A 17,474-nucleotide genomic window follows, 5' to 3' on the forward strand; every position below is an offset into this window, starting at 1 on the left:
AGATTGGAAGTTAATGTAACCAAGAGGAACAATCTTCCCCGTCTGGTTCTGCATCACAGAAAATATTCATATCCAATTTCAGGCAGCAACAATGCTGTGAAGAGTTATTATGCAAATTGTTTTGGAGACTCTTTTAACACCCAAACCGACAAAGAATAACATTTTGTCGCCATGTTAAGGTTCAAGATAATTACAGGAGTATAATAGGGTCGGTGAAAGATTTTGAACAGACTGCAAAGCTCGACAATAATTGCTTGGGTGTCTAAAGTTGCTCCAAACGATGACTTTGTGACATGGGGCTTTTATCGTCAGCTAAAGAAACAGGACTAAGAGTACAAAACAACCATACTAATTACCTCCAACCCCCAGCCTGTACATAAACCTCTCTTTATTTTTCAGTATGTCATCCAATATACATTCCTGCTACCTCTGAATGATTCCCTCTATACGGAAGTGGAATAAAAGTAACAAAGTAAAAAGTTAAATAAATCACAACACTGCCTTTTAGGACACTCCAGATATGTTATTGGGGTGCAAAATGCAGCATTATATTGCGCAACTCTTAGTCCTCAATTTGATCCCACTGTTTGGCTCCACTTCAGTCTCCAACTCTGCTCCTATTGGACCGTTTCCAGGATAATGTCAGGCGCTGCCAGCGAAGAGTCCAGGCACAGTTTACAGTATGTAACCACAGGTGGAGTTTGACTCTCACTTTACTATGATTCACATCAACCCTGGTTTCTCCATAGGTTTGTTTTTCAAGGTTTTAAAAGAAACAGAAGGGGGTTTACTGCACTTGGCAGTCACTTCGTTATTGCTCACTTTGAAATGACATTTGACTCCTCGGAGAGGATTTTTTTGTGTGTCGATACGACATCCTCCTGATTTTGGTGGTGTGTTCTTGACAGCTGCAGAGAAAACACTCCCCCCACATGGGAGTTGGTGGTCAAGACAAAATACCCAACATTATTTTCAGATATCATGAGTTACTTTAGTTGTCGCAATATTTTTATTCCGATTATAGACTGTAAGGAGAGATACCAAGCAACTGTACCAGTAACATTTAAAACTTTGTAGAAATATGCCAAGAAAAATGCTATAAAGTTTCAGTTTATGAAACACAAGAGAAAGAATAACTTAAAGTTCAGGACCAGTCAAAGGAAGTTATCAGATGTTTTTTAATCAATTAAGACAAAAAAAAAGATTTTTTGTGAATCCTTTGGTCATAAATAAAATCAATCAGACTCAAACTGAGTCCTAAAGTGCTGAGAGATCTTAAGCTGCCTGTCAAGGAAAAACATTATTCATGCTCAAAAACATTGTATTTGGCCTACTATTTTCTCACAGCATCCCAAGTACTGTCATGGAACAGTGGTTTCAGAAAAAATGTGGCAGGGAATTTTATGATGAGGGTCAACAACTATGAACACTAGGAACTGTTGAAACCTTTTCAACCTTTTCAACAGCTTTCGAGTCTAAAGGGGAAATAAATCAAAGTGAACTGTTTGGTCGGACAGAGTTTGCGGTCGGACAAATCAAAATGGCCCCTGTGTATTGTGTTTTTACATTGTGTTGTATGGTGGGTCCTGCATTTTAGAAAGTAAGCAGCAGAAAGCCACATTGTAAGTGCTATTTGGCTTCACATTAAGCCGTGCTGCTGGTGTGGCTCTATGGATGGCGATGTCAGTCAGTCAGTCAGTCCACAACTGTGCTCTAGATATGCTGTGCTCTACAACTATTGGTTGGATCGTCAAGAAACTGTGTACAGACATCCGGGTCCCCAGAGGATGAGTCCAAGTTTCTTTTCCTTTACCGCCGCCATAATATTTACATTTGTGGTTTTGACTGAAATTGGATGGATTGCCATGAAATTGTATTCAGACATGCATGTCCCCCCAAGGGTGGATTGTAACTTTGGTGATACATGAATGCCTCTACTAGTTCCAGCATCACATAAAAATTCTAAATTTGACCAAAACTTTCCAAAAACCCTGAAAACTACCGACATTCCCATCAGCCTCATCTGAACTTTGTGTTCAATGCAAATTAGCAAATGATAGCATGCTAACACTGCTAACACTCCAAAGACTCTATGATGGTAAACATTATAACCTGCTGAACATCAGCCTGTTAGCATGTTGATGTTAGCATTCAACTCAATACACCACTATGTCCAAGTACAGCCTCATTAGTTGACAGCATGGCTGTTTTAGTTTTACACAAATATCAGGCAACTCAAATTTTACCATGTTAAAAATACAAATATAGTATTTGTTACAATTAAATAAATAGTTTGGCTACATAGTCGTATCTTAACAATTCAAAATCAACACAGCTAACTCCAAATATGACACAAGACCCCACGATAAACTTTCAGGTCAGAGTTTCAAATATGCACTGACTACGATGCAATGTAAGCAGTGAATGTCAATGCCTGCAAAAGTTATTCATTAATTGTACATGGATAAGATACAGGATAAGATACAGGATAAGATACAGTCAAACTTCACAACACACTGCAAATTGGAATATTGACTATGTTAATATTCAATATTGTCATTCTACATTCTAGAACTTCTCAAACATTGTATCTGTTAATATGATGGCAACAGATTGTGATGTAAACAGCACCAGGTTAGCTGTGAGAGCAGCATGGAACCATCAGCACAATGCTTTTAAGTCTTATTCATATTCTGCTTTTTTTAGGAACAGTAAAACAACACAAGATTGTTTACAATCCCACAGACTGTTTTTGTCCAAAATGCTGATAGAAGTTGTCATTTTAATGCTATTTGGCAGAAAAGAATCCCACGTAATTGGCAGTATTGTGAAACATGCTCTTTTAAGCCATGGCTCTGTTGTTGTTGAGTTGTTTATTACAACATTGTTTCAAAGCTTCGGATTGCCTGACATAATAAACGTGTTTATATTTCATACATTTGAGACACAATTGCGTTTTAATACTACCCATCATCCGTACAATATTGATATGCTCTGAACAGCGAACAGAACTGCAGCTCTACTCAATTTCTCTTTTTCCTCCGAATCAATCAGTTTAAAGTGAACCAGCCCAGAACTGACTCATTAACAATACCAGCATTGTTTCAGAGCTTGATGTACATAATCAGACCACTCAATGGTACTCTTGCAAAGCAATACAGCCATTCCTCAGACTAAAAGTTATGCCAAAAATATCAAACTGGGTACCAGCTACAACCTCCAAAGTAAATTAGGTTTGAAGGGAATTGGCTTTAGACTTCTCAGCATGTTTAAGATATAGTTTGCATTGTCCCATGTTAAAATATCATCTGCACTTATTTGATTTTGTTTTTGTTTGTTGAGTAATGATTCAAATAAGTTCATGGTATGTTAATAAGGGATACAGTGTTGCAGTGTGTGCATCACTGAAACAAACAAACTTTCTACAGGCCATGCAACAAACACCTGCTTATTGAGAACTTAGTGCCAAACATAGAAAGATGTCATGTTTGATTCCCTACACATTTTCCATGGTTCATTTTAAAACTATGTTCCCTTGCTGTCATGCTAAATTGTAAACCACCACCCTATTTCATGGATACAAAAAGTGCCGCATGCTGACCTCACTGTTTAAATACAAGTCATAAAAATAAAATGTCTAGAATGATTGTTTGGGAGAAATGTCATTGGCAATTAATTCCACATTAATTCCAGTGCCAATGTTTTAAGAAACTGACATACCGTTGTTTTGCTGGCGTGACTTTGACGCCCGGCGTCTTTGAATGATTTGGTTCTCCAAAAAAAAAAAAGAAATCGTCTTTCGTATGCTGTTCTATAAACACTACACTTCAATTTCCAGTTGAAATGTATGACAATGGTTTTGTTGTGATTGTCAAGTTCCATCACGGTGTAAAAGTCATGTCTGCGTCATTATTGTGTTGTCAAACAGCTCAATATCTTTGAAAAAAGATTTAAAACATTTGCAAAATGTCTCTCTTCAGTCTGTCTATATCATAATTCAAGGATACAGTATATTGGGCCATCTCAAGCTACTTAGAAACTTGGAGCTGTGGTTGAATGAAATGTTCAGAATATTTCTCAAAAAATCTGATGATCAATGTCTTTACAAGCATTCCAAGGATTTAAGGAGATTTAGTCAAAATGGACTTTAACATAGTCCATTTAAACCCACAACATGGATGGATAAGTTTATTAATCCTGGCAACTATTGGGTATCCAGGTCAACGGAACTAAAGCTGCACAAAACCTGGCTTCCTACTGTACAATCATTTGTTACTTTACAAGTACATTTTTGTGGAAACGTCTGGCAAAGAGGACAACAATTTTGATCCAACTTCCTTATTACTCTGCATGACAATGAATAAATCAATACATAAAAGGATAATTCATGGAACACTGGGTCCACTGTCCAAGGAAAAAAACACAAATTGGACCACAATTTCACAATCAGCCTCATCTTTAAATGTCACTTCTCTCGTCATCTGAAACGGGATGTGTATTGTTGTCAAAATATGATTTGTAAAATAAAACAGCTAACACACAGAGCCTCTCCCGCACAATGACTTTGGAATATGTGCACGTTTTCAACAGAACTATGTAGAGAAAATATTCCCCTCACAAGATGTCAAGTCTGCAATTTACTCCCCTCAAGAGCCCTCGGTGAAACCTCACAGACAATAGCGAAGATTACTTTTAAATACTAAGAATTTGTGTATCCAGTGCAGCAGTTCAGTAGTTTGTTACATTCTTTTGTCAGACGTATGCCCACAACCCTGTCATATCAGAAACTCAAGTACTCCATCCTTGACCCCACCATTAATTTAAACCATTCATGCATTACGTATCTCTCTATCTTAACAACTTACCAATTACTTTGAATTATTTCAACCACACTTTAGTTTGGAACTCTGACGGTTGTCGTCTTATTTTTTTGGAACCAGAAGTGACAAGAGATGTTGTAGCTAAGTGCAACCGAATACTGAATAAGATATTTGTAGGTGACAACAAATGTAACATGAACTGAAAACACACTGTGAAAGGGTTAAAGATGTAAAAAACGAAAACACAGTCAACTCTCAGAGCAAACAATGCTGTGGTTGCGGCCTGTCAATCACGAGAGCGTACCCTGCTCTATCGTCTATTTGACTCTAAATGGGACCATCATTTAATAAATGAACATCATGATGGACTGAAGAAGATTGGGATCATGAATTAAACAATGTTTCGTGAGGTAATAACTCAAGTAGGAAGCAGGGTCATTTTCTCATAGACAAGCAGACTTCTTACAACCAGAGGAGACGCCCCCAGATAGCTATTAGAAAGAATGCAAGTTTTGGGAACTTTGGCATTGGCTTCACTTTTCAGAACCAGTTGTTGCCACCTGGGTGCAAGTACCCTTGGTCAGAAATCACTTCAGCAGTTTATTATTCTCTGTATGCACTCAACAAGTTGTGTGAAGTTGTGTGCTCCTGATTTAACTCATCATATAGTAGTTTATTGAACTACTCTACTGACCTCTGAGGTCTTTGAGGTTACAAAAGTTAAACTTTACAGTTAAACTGCACTTGTGTGTCTCCGGCCAAACCTCTGATTCAAAACTCAAGGAAGTCTAAAACAGTCAACAAATAACAGAAGGATGAGATGAAGATCTGGACTGTGTCTCCACCAGATTCTAACTCCTCTTGAGGTCATCAGTCATGGGCAGTGTTGAGAGAAATAGAAAGGTCTTCTTGAACTTGTGACCCAGCAAACTCACTCCGCAAAGGAAGCCCTTGTTGTACTCCGAATGACCTTACTAACTACTTTTACTAATCCCTTAATTTCCGCAAACCATTTATTAAGAGAGATGAAGAGACAGAAAGCAGAACAAAGGTTCTTATGAATTGGTTTTCAGTCCTGTGCATGGCTCCATGAACTTGTTGCTCTTTAAATGTTAGTAGCATGACTGATTGTTCACTTGATCCTATTAACCCGTATGTGCTTCTCTACATAACAGAATCACACAAACTATTTAAAGGTTGTCACAGCTTTGAAAAAGGTAGTCTGAAGGTTCATACAAAACCACACGAGAGCTGTTCAATGTACACAACACAGACATTTACCCCTGGTCGGATTTTTTTTCAGAATACAAGCATTAGATATGTGGATGTTTGCGATTCACTTAAAGTCAGATGCACATTGTGTCAATGGAAGTTCAACTCCTGGAAATTAGATGTAACTTTCCACATTCCAGAAATCTGATACAATAGCAGGCTACAGCATGGTTAGCATGTAATGTCATTAAATTTCAAAGAGCAACCCTATTATCAACCTCTCTTAATGCCAGTGGTTCTTTAGCAAATAGGAGCCATGCTGTTTGGATTATTATGCAAGCAAAAATAAACTGTGGATTATAATACAGGATAGTATAATAGTTTGTTTACCATTTTAAGTGGGCTAAGCTACTACCCTATAATGTTAAATCAAGACATCCGACATGTTCTCTTTAGGGGTTTTGGCAACTTGATACAAACACCAAATTCTGCAGGAGAATTCAGGGGCTATTTAAATGTTCCAAAGACACACATTTGAATCCCAACCTGACCTAGAAAAACAATGTCCTAAAGGATATTTCACATAATTTTCTGATTCAGTGGCATATATCTTCATTATCCTTATTTCCAACTGCACTTAACTCTAATGCAACCATTTCCTGAATAAATATGATGATTATAGCCATTTCCTTAATAATTCTTCCAAATAGTATTTAATCTGTTGCCCAGTAAAGAGACCATTGTGTCTGATTTTTACATTTACTCATTGTACTCTTTTGGTGCACTTATTTTGACACACACACACACACACACACACACACACACACACACACACACACACACACACACACACACACACACACACACACACACACACACACACACACACACACACACACACACACACAGAGAGAGAGTTTTGGAATAAAGGGCTGTAACAGATTCTACCACTTTCTTCAAGAACATCTTTGTATTTACCTGCATTCATTATGTGTAAATCGACATCTGTTTACATTGCAGCTCAAGAGACTGTGATTTGTTAGCTGTGAATTTACAGTTTGATTTATACAACAGCCGTAAAGCAAGACATCTCACTGAACGAACAGTCGTGCGGGTAATGAACAATGATGCCTGCTCCACAAACTCTAATGAAACTCGGTTCTGCAGTTTTCAATTACAATACATCATGAAAACACACAGTTCTGATATAATCAAGAGTCCATGTCAGTGTTGTCATTATGTTAAAGTTGAAACTAATTCACAGTACCAACAGGACACTTGTTAATGTCAGAAAGTCCCAGGACATCGCCCAAACACAAATCTGAAACTAATTATATAAAGCAGCGTTCATTATGACGCAGAGATCAGCAAGAAATTAATGATGCGTACTTTCTGCGAGCTTGTCTATGTGTGTACGCTCAGTAGTAGTCAGAGGATGTTATCAACTTGAAATTAATTCATTTCTACACCCATCCCAGATGGATATGGCAATTTCGTGCCAGTGTGTGTGTGTGTGTGTGTGTGTGTGTGTGTGTGTGTGTGTGTGTGTGTGTGTGTGTGTGTGTGAGAGTTTGTGCGTGTGTCGTTTGGGTCCTGCGCTGCGTTTGTCCAGATGCCAGTTATCAGTTCATTAAACCCCGAGTCAATTCATTATGATGCAAGGAATTTGTCTGTCGCTACAGGCTCCATTAACACTGCGTCAGGCAGATTGAACTAGTATTAAAAATGCATCTCTCTCCCCACACCACCACAGTAAAATGGACTTGCCCAATGCTACACTGATTGCAGACAATTCAACTGCTTTTTCACTTTGCACTGATTGAGCAGTTACAGTCCTGCAGTGGACATTTACACCTAACACCAAAACAAAGAGACACACACTCATACACTCTTAACAAACCGTTTCAAGGACTGAAAATCATTACAGAACAAGCAGCTCTTCTCTAGTTCTTTGTCAAACTCACACACACACACACACACACACACACACTTGTAAAAGACAAATGACATGAGTACGACTATAGCTGGCAGGCACGCATGGATCATCTACGTTTTTCCTTCGGTTCAGTGTCAAGGCTGGAACGCTCCTGAGGAGGAAGCAGGGCCTTTGAGAGAGCCTTTACATCACCTTCAGAGATCAATGTGTTTTCCTCTGGCAACAGGCTGAGTGCTGGGATACTTGAGACCCACCCTGTGCACTACACACTGCAATTATCCTCCCCGCAGTACAGACTGCGGTTGTGATGGAAGCACAACACACTCCCTGATGAGGGGAGGTCAGTAATAAGCCAATCGATTGGCCAAGTCCCATCGCTTTATGCTGCGAGTTAAATTGGCGAAGGCGGCAATCCTGACGGCTCTATCAGAAAGCTCCGTTGTGGACTGAGGACACTCCTAGTAACAGAAGCTTGCACGCGAGGGAGTGTTAACTGAACATTTAAAAAGAAAATTAAGAAATCCAACAATCGCATGTCTGAAATATGAAAAGGGGAAAAACAAGGATTAGCCCAGCCTAGACAAGCTGAAGTGTAATCCACAGAGAAAATTAATAGTTTCTTTTGAGAGATAACCAAGTTATATCTTGGCATACACTCATGCATGCACAGCGGCTTAGAAATCCACCAGATAAATAAAACTCAAATTTGATTGTCAAGACAAACTGGCCATCTAAAGCAGTCTGGTCAGCTTGCATATTGTCCTCCAAGAAACCCGCAAGGTGTTGGAAGCATGTTAAAAGAAACATCAGCAGTCAATAGCTTAAGGACAAAAGGTCTCACAGGTGTGATTTGTGGATTCTGATTTGCACAAGCACATGTATTAAACACTGAGGAAGGGCCAAGACAAGAAGTTAATTAATCCACTCAGCATAGGCACGCAGAGGGGAAAGCAACCTCAGCCTAACCTAGCATTGATTAGCTACAGTCAGTGACTGATTTAAGCTTCTGACCCGAGTACTCTGTTAGTCAATCAATATCCCTTATTAGACCGTGAAATACTGAGATGCAGATGCGAGCAAATTAACCTACCGTTTCTTATTTAAGTACTTTAAGATAAACTACTGTAATTTGATCATTCTAGCTGGTAGAATCCTGATTTAGACTTTTGAAAAGTGACTTGATGGCATCCAAATGAGCACATGGACACATGACAAAGTGACTCCTTCCTTGTTATCAGTTGCTTTCGAAGCTGACCCAGGGTGTGTTTGGCGAATGTTGTACCAAACATAATGATGGCGATATGCGCAGTATCACATAGAACTGTGTGTGTGTGTGTGTGTGTGTGTGTGTGTGTGTGTGTGTGTGTGTGTGTGTGTGTGTGTGTGTGTGTGTGTGTGTGTGTGTGTGTGTGTGTGTGTGTGTGTGTGTGTGTGTGTGTGAGTGAGTGAGTGAGTGAGTGAGTGAGTGAGTGAGTGAGTGAGTGAGTGAGTGAGTGAGTGAGTGAGTGTGTGTGTGTGTGTGTGAGTGTGTGTGTGTGTGTGTCTTCTTCTGTGTGCATTTGGTTGCTGAAATAGCTGCAAGAGCATTTCTGGTCACTGGAGGAAATTGTCAACCAAGATGCCAAAAGGCAAATGGGACATACAGTGCATGGTTAGCATCAAATGATCCCTCTCTTGTTCAAGTTCAAATGAAATACTTTATCTGTGTTTAAGACTTCTGTGGCTATTGGATGTCACATTGAAATCATGTGTAACCCTATACCTGCTGCTAACGAATGACATGACTGCTGGCTGACCTTCTCATCACCAGGGATGTGTGAGCCAGTATGTGCTGTGTGCGTATGTGTCTGTGGTGCGTGTGTGGATGGATTTAGAGAAGCAGAGCTATATAACATGGACCACAGGACCCCAAACTGCTCAAGGACAGTCATTGCAGTTCCTCAACCAGGATGAAGTCACTTGAGGAAAGCCAACTGCGTGCTATTGAAAAATGTTATTACACTTTAACTATTTCAATAGACTGGCATACAGTAGGTCTACTCTCAGCACACTGGTTGTGCACCTAAAGTAAAGTTTCTTTAAATATTTGCCTCATATTTGGTGCTTCTTTGGGACTATGCAAACAAATACCATGTACTTTTATATAGTATCATATACTTTATGTATTTCCTGTACATTTTTCCATTCATACAGTATATAAGTGTGCAACATATTCCAAGTTGTTCCTATTTGCATTGCAAGATCTTTTACCTCATTGAAATATAAATTCTAAGTAATTAAAGGGTCAGGTTACCTGAATTACAGACAAAAATAAAAATGCTCTCACTCTCTAGTGGTATTTTAGCCTGGAGATAGTGTTGGCTTTATTTTGAGTGTCTATAAGTAAATGAACGAGGAAGTGATTTCAGAGTTTTAAAGTAATAAACTCTTAATAAATCAGCGACCATCTTTCAATGCGATCACACCAGCTGTGTCACCAAATCTGGGTATGGGGCATTAATTGGGGAGATCCCTTCCCCACTACTTATACCTTCCTACTTGCGCCGCCTTTGCTCAGACCAGAAACATCTTCCCAGTCTGATCTCAACTACACACCTGTAAAGTTGTGTGGCTGCATCTTGCACAGCTGCCACACCACAGACAGGCAGACGTATAAACACCTGGCAAAGTACTCAAAAACCTCCTCTGTGGTAGTTCCCGCTACAGTGAGTGTCTCCAGTAACACATTTTGCCGTGATGACTCACAGTCAATCTCACAGGGTGACAACAATACCAGCGTAGCTGTTGCTGCTGGTAATAATGACAAAGGATGATTGTCTTTTAACTTTGACTTAAACATCTGCAGAATTCATCATGAATATTTGATGTTATTTCAAACTATAAGTTTTCAGGGGCTTTATAGTGTTGTTTTTTTAATGCAGAAACCTCAAGCATCCGCATGGTAAAACACCACAAAAGCCTTTAGAAAGACCTTTGATCTAAACTAATACTGGTACTAACCTGCAATTTCACTGGGGTTTCCATCCCCTTTGATCTGCCTATTACGGTTGTGAGTGCAATATTGTTTTTTTCTCTACACTTAACTATATTTCATCCCCAAAGCTTTAAAAGGGCTTCATTTTTACTATCCTTCAACTTACCAGCCAGCCTTGGTGGTCTGAGGCTGGTGTTTACTTGAGCATTGCATGACCTATGTTGGATTATTCCTGCAACAGTCTGAGCATGCAAGCGTGACGGGCACAGGCTCTTATGTCATAGATACCCTATCTTGTCAACAGCAAAGGAAAATGTATGATAGAGAGGCTGCGAAGAGGAGGGGCGCGGAAGAGAAGCTGGGAAAGAGATCTCTTAGTAGAATAGAGGGATGAAAGATTTAGGAGCAAAATGGAAAGCAGAGAGTCTGGAGCAGAGTGTTTTAAGCCTGTTGCGTGAAGTTGTTGAATTCACTGTTCATATAAAACTCTGCAGTCAGGGCAGATGTTATGGTTGTTACACTCTAGCAATGTGCGTTGGACATGAAATGACAGCGAAGGGATCTTTTTATCACTTCAAATGAAAGAATGATGTAATTTAAGTCTGAAACTAGAATTTCATCAAACTGAAAATGCTCCACTGAACTCTCAAAACTGCCTTCACTAAAGACGAGTGCCAATTTAGCCCTCTGCTTAGCACAGGCTGCAAAAAGTACAATCCAATCTTTCCATTTAGCACTCCAGTGAATAGAATAATAGTGCAGTATGTCACATCAGCTATGGTATTATCTGTAGTATAAAGTCCGGCCTAAGAATGCAGGAAGGCTTCATCTCACCAGACCAGCGGGTGCTGACAGGCTGAGAAGGAAGGTTGATGTTCCAGTAGGGCAGGTAGGTGTACAGTTACAACAAACATCATCTGGATATCAGAGCAACTAATCATCTGCCTCTCGCAAACCTGTACAACATGCACAGTTGGTGAAAGTGCTGGCAGGATAGACAGCATTACTCCTTTGTATGTCTGTATGTTCATGACATAGACATGTGAATGTTAATCAACTTTTAAGGCCTTTACACACAAGGGGCATGACAAATACATAAAAAAAATATTTGTGAAATACACGCCTGCGAATATTTTGCACCAACACTATTGACGAGTGTTGCAACACTTTCAGTAAAAGGTTCAAATAGATTTTTACCAGGCAGAGTTCAAACTACCGGGATCCTCTTGAGCCAGAGCTGTCTCTGGCAGTGATTTTGAGTTCTCTCTGGTAAACAGTTACGCAGTGTATATGTCTAGGGCTTTTATTATATATTATATATTTAAGAACAGTATGAGTCAAAGTTGAAAATAGTAATTAAGTTTGCCGTCTCGGTCTGCAGAGTTCCAACTAAGTAGCCTCCCTGTTCTTGTACAATAGAGTGTTCGTTTTGTATAACATGATGCCTTTACTCGCAGTGCAAAAGCTCAGAAAAATAGTCATGCCATGTAGTCTCTGCATTCTGTGTGATTATTTATGACAAAAGCATCAGTACACCACAGCAAACGGTGATATTTATCCTCTGCTACCAGTCCACACTCCAAGTCCAAGTGGGGACTTGAACCGGCAACCCTCCGGTTCTTCAAACCAATTCCCCATAAACGTCGCTACTGACTACATAATTTCATGGCTTCCCTGAATAAACTAAAAACGGCACAGATGAGCCCTGTGAGAATGCCGAAAGTGTCTCCCAGCACTTCATGGGTCCTGAGTGGAAACCAAAATAGAGTGTCATCATCGGACTGTCAGCCCTACACTCACGAAGAGTCAGCCAGCTCCCAATTTATTTTCCCAACCCAGGAAACCCCTCTACAAGGCTCCCCGGGATGTGAATCTCTTCTTTAGTTTCCAAAAGACATCCCCAATACAACTAAATCCAAACTAAACACTATTATTAGAAATTATTGCAGACCACAAAGTGTGCCAATCTTGCCACTATGGACTTGTAATGATGTAAATATAGATGCATCAAGAATACAAAAGCAGGAGTGCAATTCTGAGCGGAAATAAATTGGTAGGAAAAGCCCTGCAAATGAGCAAGGCTCCCGATTTTCTAACCTCTGTCAATGTTTCCTTCCAAAAAAAAACACACAAACCACTTCAACTTCACTTACTTTTGTGAGCCATTAATTCCCCTTAATGAGGGCATTTTTTTTTTACAAAGCAATCACAGTTTCAAGCAGGACCTTCCTCCGGAGCTGAGTCATAGCCGATAACAACAGGCTTTATATACACCTTGTTCATTTTTACTGCAGAACATGATGTAAAAGCAATTTTGCTGCATTCAGTCAGGGGAGCCTTATAAAAAGGAATAAAAGTTAATTCCATCCTCTTACCTTGTTGATGAAACATTTATGCAGCAAGTTGTTCCACGGAAATTGCCCAATCCTACACACACATTACTGCTCAAGCTGAAAGTCAAGTACGAAAGGATTTACACAGAAAATATTAGACCACTGGTTGTTGGTTTATGCAGTACTTTCCCTCTTTCCCCACTCGGGGGACAATTCGCCATTATTAAAAGGAATAGTTTTACATTTAGTGGAATGTTCTTTGTTGCTTTCTTTCTCAAACTTGGATGTAAATTAATGTGAATCTACAGCTTGCAGCTGCTTAGCTAAGCTTTGCATGAAGACTAGAAATAGAGGAAAAACAGCCTGGCTTTCTCCAAAGTTAAAAAAAAAGAAATCCATCTCCCAGAACCTCTTAATCTTAGTAACTATTCTTAGAGACCATTTCTTGGCCAGGAACAGTGACGAAACTACCTCGAGTCACCCATGGTTGCAAAAGGTGACAACTCCTCACATATATTGGGCCAAATTGGTTTGTCCCATAGGGGATGTCTCTTGTGCTGTATTGGGAGCTACTCTACTCAGATCAGCCAACAGCACATTCAGATCATGTGTTGATCACATCACAGGTACAATCACCAGTCATCCAATCACAGGCCCCATTATGTGCATTAGTAGCCCAAAAAGTTGTTGGCATGTGCAATTATGTGTTAACCTGCTATAAATATGAGACTGTGTTAAGACTGGGAAGCAAAAAAGACGTGGGTTAAGCCTTCTTACATGTCATGTAAGGACTCTAGTGACTCGATGAAAGCCTTCTGTCATTTATGCCATTGGGAATTGTCAATGGGCCATGGAGAAGAGAAAGACCCAACTCAGCATGCTACAACCAAAATACACAAGCGGGCCACACTAGCTGAAAAGTGCAAGCAATATTGTTACGTTCTTCATGACACCGACTGCAGAAATTGACAAAAATCGCAGTGAGTGAAGCCTTGTATGTGTACTATACGGTGGGAATACGAACTCAGCTACAGCACCGGCTGTCTTGTGAAGCTCATGCTGAGTTTCATGACTTAAATGTTAAAGAAGAGGAGCCACTTGGCTGAGATGATGACAATGAATGTGTTAGAACCAAAGACTGTTATTCTGGATGATCTGTGCCACACCGAAGGTGAGTCTGTGTACAACTTTTCTCTGTGTCTGATGGAGTGCGGTGCACGTTACTTGACTTTTAAGAAGCCAGTGAGCAAAACTGCAAACGGCATACATCAAGCTCTGATGAACTGTCTGGAAAAGCATGAACTGGATATTAGACACATCACAGCATATGCAACAGATAATGCTAATGTCAACTTTGGAAAACACCACTGTGTTCACGATTTATTGAGCAGTGCCAACAATGACATTCCGAAATCTAATTGCCCAGCATATACAGTACAGCTCATAAGACATGCAAGCATGTCTGAGAACAGCCGTCAGTGGATTTTGAGTCACATGTTATAAAGATCTACATCATGTCATGTAAGAACTCTCTGGCTTTGCAAAAGAACAAAGGACTGCTTGAATCAGACAAGAGCAGCAAAACCATCCATGGAAAAAGACTTGGTGAGTCATGATGTCCCTCTTTTCCACTTTTGCCTTTGCAGTATTTATTTTATTTTTTGCAGTAAAGGACCAAATTGTGATTTATTTGATCATTCGTTTTTAGGTTTATTCACAAAGGCTTACATAATGATACTTAATAATGATAAAGCTATGTACGTCACACATCTCCATCCTGGGGGGGAAAAGTTCATAAACTGCTGTATATATAAAAGGAAACTTTTGAAGGTAAAATTCCTGTGCCAAGTTCTTGTTAACTTCTAAAAAGGAGGAGCAATAGAAAGCATTCCGACTGGAGACATTACAAACTGGCATCGGAAGTACATGGCCCAGGACGGAAGGGCTCTAAAACCGCACAGAACCTCATTGGTACCCATGTACCGAGCATCAGTGATATTGGTGACAAGAGGTGCCTACGAAGAGAGAAAACGATATTAAAAAACATCACTCCAGCAACAGTCTGTTGCCATCTGGCAAGCATTACAGAAACATCAGCTGCCATACCACCAGACTTCAGAGCAGCTTCTTTCCTCAGGCTGTGGGACTCCAAAAATGATCCTCCAGCCTCCGCATATAATGTAGTTTTGTTTATTTTTTGTGTGTATTTTCTAATGTAACAAAATGGGATTTTACCTGCCTTTTGTTGCACCATTACAATAAGTGAACCTTGTACAAAATTAAATATACACTTCTTTGCCTTTCCAATATAAATATACACTTTATTTTCATACATTACCATACCACATCGCCGTGGCACCAGGCACAACACCTTTGTCCCTTATTATTATTATTATCCCCAATCATAAAGAAGACTGCAAAAAGGCAATACACCAGGCCATTTACCTTTACCTTTGTAAAAATATGTTACAGGAGCTAAATACGCCCCCACTGCTGTTTCACTGTATATTTAACAGACTTATAAGAGCTGTAACAATCTTTTTTCTGACCCTGCACGAAAGGGAATATGTGGAAGTAAAACCATTGGTAAACCTCAGCGCTGCTTTCATGCTCTGAGAAACACCAAAAGCAGGGCACACGCCACCATGCAAATATAATCGAAACATTTCGAAAGCCTAATGCAATAAGAGAAAAAACATTTGTGTAATTGTATTAACCAAAGTATTTGGGACTAGGACTGTACGCTACCAAAGTAACAAGCTTGTGTAAAAACAACAACAAAAGAATACATAAATTAATGTGACAATCGGGGTCTGGAGGACTTTTTCTGTCATTTACAAAGACGTGCCAGACATGGTAACACAATGCCACTGACTCTTTCACGATCCCTTGAAGTTCCGCTAAAAAGGAGTGTTTTGATAGCATTCAGGCAAGGTACCTCTGCATCATGTTTCCTCCCCGTGTGTCAGTCAAACTGACCAAGTCAAAGGTTAAAGGAGGAGGAGGGTGAAGTTCATCCTCCTGGGACAATTTGTAATCCTGACCTGTAGTTTCAGGTGGTTGGAGGGCCACAGTAAAGCCTGCAATGGGGCCCGGTTCTTCACTGGTACACATTGTTCTTATTAGGGGTTTGATCTTTAAGGGTTTCAGCTAAGAAGCCGCAAATACCACTGTGCTAACAACTCCGCAGCTCTGAGCCATGGTATTGGTTGCCTTGGAATAAACATTCTCTCCTTTTTATTTATTACATACTAGGTTTACAGTTGTGTGTGTGAGTGTGTATGTGTATATATATATATATATATATATATATATATATATATATATATATATATATGCAGTTTTTTATAAATATTTAAACAAGCTGGTCTATGACTTTACAGGAGTTTTGGGTAAAAACGATAAGGCTGTCAATTTAAATCCCCAGACTGTCTGTGAAAATACAGAATGTGTGCAGAAAGTAAATGAATAACACTCTCTCCTCCCTCACAACTAATTTCAAAGTTCCCCTGAGCAAAGCACTTAACCCCCGACTGCTCCAGTGGAGCTCCTCAGGAGCCTGATAAAGGACTGGGGTTTTACTGGGCAGCTTATTGGTGTGACTGCAAAGCAGACAAGTTGCGAACAAAGGGTGAGCATGGTCAGTTGCACTTTCTCTCTGGATCAAATATATTTATGTCACTGACTTGGTGTTTGTGAGAGTCACCTACCTCAACATCAAAAGGGGACATCTCATGAGAAAGAGAAAGGCACTAAAACCGAACATTTCAAACAGAAGGTGAATACTCTATAGTCAGACAGACAGAGTGAGACAAATAAAATGAACATTAAAGCATCTAAACATGTTCTAGTAGAAACCCAAAGTACATGTGTGAACCTGAGAATGAGGATGAAATGATTTGCTGTTCTTAGCTTAGCATAAAGACTGAAAACAGAGGCTTGTCTGGCTCTAGTTAACAAAATCCACTAAGTCACCAGAGTTGACTTACTGAAGTTAAAAAATATAAAATGGTAAAAAAAAATATCCCCTCTTAAAACGTAAATTGGTATTGTATTTAGGTTTGTGTATATATTAGTTTTTTATGGATTTTTTTAACCTAGAGCCAGGCTAGCTGTTTCCCCCAGTTTCCACTATGCTAATCCAAGCTAACCAGCTGCTGGCTGAATAAATAACAGATCTGTATGAACCTGCTCAAATA

At 39.6% G+C, this 17,474-nt stretch overlaps 1 protein-coding gene across 1 annotated transcript in view; it reads right to left on the minus strand.

The window, feature by feature from the left end:
* The window catches only part of LOC137874629 (collagen alpha-1(XXV) chain), a 146,474-nt gene that overhangs the window by 65,951 nt on the left and 63,049 nt on the right, over positions 1-17,474 (minus strand). The window lies entirely within an intron of this gene.

This window comes from Cebidichthys violaceus, unplaced genomic scaffold (genome assembly GCF_023349555.1).
Source record: "Cebidichthys violaceus isolate CVI_PGR_0920_01 unplaced genomic scaffold, fCebVio1.0.p SCAF_19, whole genome shotgun sequence".
In the NCBI taxonomy this organism is placed as follows: domain Eukaryota; kingdom Metazoa; phylum Chordata; class Actinopteri; order Perciformes; family Stichaeidae; genus Cebidichthys; species Cebidichthys violaceus.